Below are 7,703 nucleotides of genomic sequence, written 5' to 3' on the forward strand. Positions count from 1 at the left end.
TAGGTTAGAAAGAAAGTAAAAGCAAGTGTGTGTGTGTGTGTGTGTGTGTGTGTGTGTGTGTATATGTGTGTGTGTGTCTTGCTGGCATGAAAAGAATCTTAATGTAGTTTATTTTTGCATTTTATTGATTAAAATTTTTAAAATTAAAAGGTTAGATTAATATTGTGTTAGTATATTTTGAAACAGATATTCTCATATGCTATTGGAAGGCATATATTTTCTTTAGTTTTTTTTAGAGAGCAATTTGGTAGTTTCAAATTTTAAAATAAATATATGCTTGGGCCTATCTTTAAGAATTGATTCTCTAGCCCTAACCGGTTTGGCTCAGTAGATAGAGCGCCGGCCTGGGGACTGAATGGTCCCAGGTTCGATTCTGGTCAAGGGCATGTACCTTGGTTGCGGGCACATCCCCAGTAGGAGGCGTGCAGGAGGCAGCTGATCAATGTTTCTCTTTCATTGATGTTTCTAACTCTCTATCCCTCTCCCTTCCTCTCTGTAAAAAATCAATAAAATATATTTTTTTAAAAAAGAAAAAAAAGAATTGATTCTCTAGAAGTATTTTTATATCTGCAGAAAGGTTTTCAAGAATGTGTATATTGTATTGTTCAAAATTGTAAAAATTGGAAAATAATCTAAAGCCATATGGACAATTAGATTAATTACAGATAACTATGACCTGGCTTTAAAAATCAAGTCATTTTAAATGTTTGCAGTGCTAGTTTGGTGGTAATAAACTCGTTTAGCCTTTTATTGTCTGCAAAGCTCTTTATTTCAGAGCCTTGATTTTCATTACTTTGTATACTTCATGTTACTCTCTTCTGGCCTAAAGTGTTTTATTGAGAAACCAGCTGACAGTCTAATGGAAACTCCCTTGTAGGTAACTTTCTGTCTCTCTCTAGCAGCCTTTAAGATTCTTTCCTTGTCTTTAAGGCTTGCCATTTTAATTATGATGTGTCTAGGTATGGGTCTTTTGGGGTTCATCTTGATTGGGAATAAAATTATGTAATACTTCACAAAGTTGTGTCATCCTTGTGCAGGGGCCATGCTAATCTCTATCATTCCAATTTTAGTATATGTGCTGCCAAAGTGAGCACTTTAATTTTTAAAAAATATTTTTACTTGACTTTTTAGAGAGAAAGGAAAGGGATAGAGAGGTGTAAACATCTATGAGAGAAATATCAATTGACTGCCTCCTCTATGCCCCCTACTGGGGATCAAGCTCACAACCCAGGCATGTGCCCAACCAGAAATCAAACCATTAACCTCTTGGTTCATGAGTTGACCCTCAACCACTAGACCACACCTGTTTGGGCCACATTTTAATTTAATTTAATTGATTAAATTAAATTCAATCAATTTAATTAAATTGATTAAAGCATTTAATACATTTAAAGTAATTTTTGATTAGGTATGTAGTTATTGTCATTTTAGTATTCATATTTTTGTTATTTTTTTTCTTCTTAAAATTGTACCTTTAACATTTCTTGTAATACTGGTTTAGTGGTAATAAACTTGTTCTTGTCTTGGAAGCTCTTTATCTTTCCCTCAATTCTAAATGATAGTCTCACTGCTGGGCAGAATAATCTTGGTTGTAGGTCCTTGATTTTCATCACTAGAATATTAAATGCCAAATGCCTATGGCCTGCAAAGTTTCTGTAGAGAAATCAGTTGATAGTCTCATAGAGGATCCCTTTTAGGTAACTGCTTTTCTCTAGCTGCTTTTAAGATTTTTTTCTCTTTGTCTTTAACATCTAGCATTTCAATTATGATATGTATTGGTGTGAAACTCTTTGAATATATCTTGTTTGGGACTCTCTGTGCTTCCTAGACTTGTATGTCTTTTCCTTTTAGCAGGTTAGGGAAGGTTTTAGTCACCTGAGTCGAATGCTTCAGATGTGTCCTTTGTGTGGGCTGTGTTACACCCTCCTGTTGTAGTTGAACCCTGACAGCAATTGGCAGGCCAGTGGAAGGGATTGATTCTCTGGCTGGCTGACTAGGAGGAATGGCTGTGACTACAGGGGAGGAGCTATTACACAGGGACTAATCCCACAGAGCAGGATTCACATAGAGGGCCCTGGTGTCTATTGAGTTTCCCTTCTGGGTGTGTCTTTGTAGAGGTGGTTGGGTGGTGCTCTGGCATAATCTGAAGCTGGCCACTAGGTGTGTTGATTCTGGGGACTCTTGGTAGGGGGTATGGGGCAGGTGAAGGTCAACTGCTGCCTGTTTATGGCCTACGGCTGCAAAGTGGGATCTGCAGGTGGTTGTCACTTGTGCTGTGCTTGGAAGCACCTGGAAGAGGCTAAGCTTGGAATTGAGGCCAGCTGCCACTAGTGCCAGGCTTGGGGCCACTTAGCAAGAAGCACAGGGCATTCTGAGGCCAGATGCTACTTGTTTGTGGTTTGTGAACCTATGAGAGATTTTAGGAAAGTCTGCAGCATTAACCAAGATGGACCATTTATATGGAAAAGCCCCTGAAAGTAGCTTGGGTGGGTGTGTAAGTTTGATGGGGCAGGATCAATGAATCACCAGGGTGGGGCTTTACCAGGTTAATGGACACTCAGGATTGAGGCCTGCTTGTGCCTGCAGGAACTGTGGAGGGGGAGTGCTCAATAAAGGAGCAATGATATCTGCCAGCACTTCTGTCTAAGAGAAAGCTGTCCCTCCAGTGCTCACCCTGAAGCTGGACAATTCATTTCTCCCAATTGTTTCTGAGGCTATTTTCAAAAAAATCTTTATTGTTGAGAGTACTATAGATGTCCCCATTTTCCCCCTCACACCCCCCTCCGTCCAATTCTCACCCAGCTCCAGGCCTTCACAACCCTATTGTTTGTGTCCATGGGTAATGAATATATGCATATAAGTTCTTTGGTTAATCTCTTCCTGTCCCTCCCCCCACACCTTTACTCTGAGATTCCTTAGTCTGTTCCATGTTTCTATACCTCTGGTTCTGTTTTATTCATCAGTTTATTTTCTTCATTAGATTCCTTGTTTGATAATTTTGATTTTTACTTTCAGTTGTTGATAGATATGTATTTATTGCCATTTTATTGTTCATATTTCTTCCTCTTCCTCTTCCTCCTCCACCTCCTTCTCCTTCACCACATCCTCTTCCTCCTCCCCTTCTTCCTCTTCTTAAAGAATACCCTTCAATATTTCATGTAATACTGGTTTAATGGCAATGAACTCCTTTAGCTTTTTCTTGTCTGTGAAGCTCTTTATCTGACCTTCAATTCTAAATGATAGCTTTGCTGGGTAGAGTAATCTTGGTTGTAGGTCCTTGCTATTCATCATTTTTAAATATTTCTTGCCACTCCCTTCTGGCCTTCAAAGTTTCTGTTGCAAAATCAGCTGATAGTCATATGGGCACTCCTTTATAGGTAACTAACTGCTTTTCTCTTGCTTCTTTTAAGATTCTCTCTTTGTCTTTAACCTTTTGCATTTTAATTATGATGTGTCTTGGTGTGAGCCTCTCTGGTTTCCTCTTGTTTGGGACTTGCTGTGCTTTCTGGACTTGTAAGTCTAGTTCTTTCACAGGCAGGGAAAGGTTTCTGTTATTATTTATTTAAATAGATTTTCAATATCCTGTTCTCTCTTCTTCTTCTGGCACTCCCATTCACTACCTTCATATTTTTGGATTCATTTTTCTTTTTGCTCTTCGGATTGGGTGTTTTTTGCTTCTTCATATTCCAAATCACTGATTTGATTATCTGCATCTTCTATTCTACTGTTGACTCCTAGTAATTTATTCTTTATTTCAAATAGTGTATCCTTCATTTCTGACTGGTCCTATTCATGTCTTTGATGTTCTCACTAATTCCTTGAAATTCTCACTAAGTCCATTGAAGCTCTCATTAAGATCCTTGAGCATCCTTATAACCATTGTTTTGAACTCTGTATCTAATAGTTTCCTTGCTTCACTTTCATTTACTTCTTTTTCTGGAGATTTTTTCTGCTATTTCATTTGTGACATGTTTCTTTGGCTACTTCCCTGTGCCTGTTTCTATGTATTAGGTAGAGCTGCTATGTCTCCTGGAATTGGTAGAGCGGCCTTGTGTAGTAGTGTCCTGTAGGGCCCAGTGGCTCAGCCTCCCCAGTCCTCTGAGCTGGGCACTCTAGATGTGCCCCTGTGTGGGCTGTATGCACTGTCTTATTGTAGTTGAGCCTTGATGGCTATTGGCATCACTGGGAGGAATTCACCCCAGGTCAATTGGCTGTGAGGAACAGCTGTGACTATAGTGGAAGAGCTGCTGTGCAGGAGACACCCCTATGGAGCAGGACTTGCTTCAGTGGGACTTTGATGCTCACTATGTCTGCCACTTGATTGTGTCACTCGTGGATGCCTAGACTTGTAATCTGGTGAAGTCTGAAGCTGTTCACCAGGTACACTGGCTCTTGACCCCTCTCCTCCCTACCCCCCAAAAGGTGCAAAGTCAGCCACTGCCTGTGACCTGCCTGTGGCCACCCATCAGGATACAGAGCAATCTGCAGATGGCTGCTACTTGTGTTGGGCTTGGAAGTTTCTAGGAGAGGCCAAACTGTGAAGCAAGGCAAGCTGCTGCTAGTGCTGGGTCTGGGGCCTCTTATTGAGTGATATGGGGCACCCTGATGCTTGTGTCAGAGATTTTAGGAATGTCTGAAGCCTGAGTCAGGACAGGCCATCCATATGGAAAAGCCACAGCAAACAACTTGGGTGGGGCTGCAAATGGGTAGGGCTGGGTTTCAGGATTTACCAGCTTGAGGCAAGCAGTGTGAACTAGGTTGGAGACTCATATATGGTGCCTGTTGTCAGCTCTGCGGTAGGGAAGGTTTCAGCATAGGAACAATGACTCCTTCGTGCATCCCTGTCTGGGAGAAAGCTGCCCCGAGTTCTTGCTCTAATGCCAGACAACCCAGTTCCTCCCTATATGGTCCTGGATCCTTCCAGGCTCCTGCCCCAGCACTTGAACTCAGAGGGAGTAAGTCTGAGTACTAGTAAGTTCATGGGCCAGCCCTTTAAGAGGAAGTTCCTGGGTCTCCAAGAGCCTCTGTGTCACTCAGCCACAATCCCCACAAAATACCTGAGGATATTTTTTCCAATGCTTTTCAGATAGTGGGAGGGAGGGGGAGGAGAAGCGGGGAGAGAGGGAGACATATACACATCACCTGGTTTTCTCCCACCCACACCCCTTCCAGGGGCAGGGAGCGAACCCATAACCCAGGTACATGCCCTTGCCCAGGAATTGAACCCACGGCCCTTTGGTCTGTTGGCAGACACTCTAATCACTGAGCAAAACTGGCTCGGGCCTTTAAAACAATTCTTAAAATGCATTTATTATGCTCCCTGCTCATAACTGGTCAATTTCTTCTAAAAATAACTTAGAACAAGAAAATTATTTATAGATATTCAAAAACAGAGCTCATTCATTCTCTCCAGGGTCTGACCAAACAGGTGTTAGAAAAAAGCATATTTTCTACTTTGATTTCTGTTTTTTAATGACCAGAGGAAATCCCTTGTTGTATTCATCTTGGTTTCAACAGAATACTCATCAATATCCTTTTCTTCCTTTGAATCTTGATCTGGCATCCAACATTGATCTTTTACATTAAAAAAATAAATATTTCAAAGCTTTGAAGTTTCCTTACTTCAAATATTGCAGAGGGGATTTTCCTTCCTGGAGCACACAGTGGGACTGCAGCAGACAGGCACTCCAATGCTCCTTCACCCCCCTGCATGTATTGCCCTCCGACTTGTCCTCATAATACTGAGATATGGCTGAGCCTCCTGCCTGCCATGGCCTGCATTGCTTCCGGCCTCAGTGGCCCCAACCCTACTGCCTATTCTGTATTTTAGTTGTAATTTTGATGTGGTTTTGGGAGGCAAGTATCACGTTTACCAATGCCACCATCTTGGTTCTTCTCTGTTTCTGGATCTTTGTAAGCTGCTGCCCCAGTGTTGGAGCTCAGATCAAGTGAGTCTGTCAGCAAGTAAATCTGAGCATGGGCTCTTTAAGGGGAACATCTAGGACTCCAGAAGCCTTCTGTTTCACTGGACACAATCCCTGCTGGGTTTCACAACGTGAAATTGTTGGGACTTCTTTTCCTGGTACTGGAACCCTGGGTTTGGGACCTCCTATGGGGCTAGTACTCAGGGAGGGAGGAGTCTTCTCTGCTGAGATTTCTCTCCTGTATCTTGATTGCTACACTGTTGATGTAGGACTTACCCATTCTGAGTCTCTACCCCTCCTACCAGTATTTTATTGCACTGACTTGAACTTCCAGCACTGTCTTGAATTAAAGTTATGGTAGCAGACATCCCTGCCTTGTTCCTAATCTAAGAGGTAAAGATTTCAGTCTTTTACCTTTAAGTATCATGTCAGCTATAGGATTTTTGTAGATGTTCTTTATCAAGTTTAGGAAGTTTCTCTCTATTCTTATTTTTCTAAGGGTTTTAAAAGATCATTAATTGGTGTTAACTTTTGTAAAATGCTTCTAAATCAGTCAGTATGATACATGAGTTTTATTCCTTAGACTGCTCATATGGTGGATTACATTGATTGATTTTTTAACTATTGAACCAGCCTTGTATCACTGGATAAACTCCATTTGAATTTGGTGTATAATCCTATATAATAAAAGCCTAATATGCAAATTGACCTAACAGTGGACGACTGGTCGCTATGACACTCACTGACCACCAGGGGGCAGGCACTCAACAAAGGAGCTGCCCCCTGGTGGTCAGGGTGCTCAGCCAGAAGCCGGGCTCACAGCTGGCGAGCACAGCGGTGGTGGCGGGAGCCTCTCCCACCTCCGTGGCAGCACTAAGGAGCAGCAAGCAGGTGAGCGGTAAGAGTGAGGGGTCCGAGACTGTGAGAGGAATGTCCAACTGCTGGCTTAGGCCTGCTCCCCAGAGGGAGCGGGCCTAAGCCATCAGCCGGACATCCCCCGAAGGGTCCTGGATTGCAAGAGGGTGCAGGCCGGGCTGAGGGACCCCTGCCACACACACCCTGTGCATGAATTTCATGCACTGGGCCTCTAGTTCTTTAATATGTTCTTGGTATGATGAATAATTTTTTATTGAAATCTGGTCATTTTTATATTATGTTTCGTATACTGTATCTTATTTTAACTCACTTTTTGGGATATTATTCCAGCAGGGGAAGGGTGGCTTTACCTCATTACAACTTCATGTCAGGTGGAGAGAGAAGCTCAGATTCTCCACTTGGCCTCTGTTGATATCCAACAATAGTGGTATTCTTTCTTACTGCTCAGCAAGTTGGGATTTCTGGCTCTACCATGGTCTCTACAGACACCTAGGTTACTTAGAGGTAGGCTTTCCACATAGTAGCTATTGTCATCACAATGAATGGGCTTCACTATCAGCCAGCAAGGATGAAAGTACCAGCTCTTTACTTGGCTTTCTCTTATACCTGGAGGGGTGCTATAGTGCTTCATTACATCCTGATGAGGCTAGAAGTCTAGAATTCTCATTCAGCCCTTTCTGGCACGAGTGGGAGTGGGATCAGAGGTTTTCTGTGGTGTTTGGCTGGAGGATAGTAGTTATTGTCTAAAAGTATTGCTCCTGATTGGCTGCCCCTCTTCTGTTTTTTTTGGCTACACAGGATAGGTGTTTGTTGCAGCAATTGATATTGTTGGATAGCTAGCTTCTGCTCCAAATCTGAGATGATGCAAAAAGAAAATCCAGAGAGCTCACCACTATGTCATTT

General features: G+C 42.3%; 2 pseudogenes; both read right to left on the minus strand.

Annotated features, from left to right (window-relative positions):
- Window positions 1-994: 994 nt before the first annotated feature.
- On the minus strand, window positions 995-1,094 carry LOC111827144 (annotated as a pseudogene).
- A 4,431-nt stretch (window positions 1,095-5,525) lies between these two features.
- LOC102442576 lies at window positions 5,526-5,885 on the minus strand (annotated as a pseudogene).
- Between the last annotated feature and the right edge of the window lie 1,818 nt (window positions 5,886-7,703).

This window comes from Myotis lucifugus, unplaced genomic scaffold, assembly GCF_000147115.1.
Source record: "Myotis lucifugus unplaced genomic scaffold, Myoluc2.0 scaffold_136, whole genome shotgun sequence".
NCBI classification, from domain to species: domain Eukaryota; kingdom Metazoa; phylum Chordata; class Mammalia; order Chiroptera; family Vespertilionidae; genus Myotis; species Myotis lucifugus.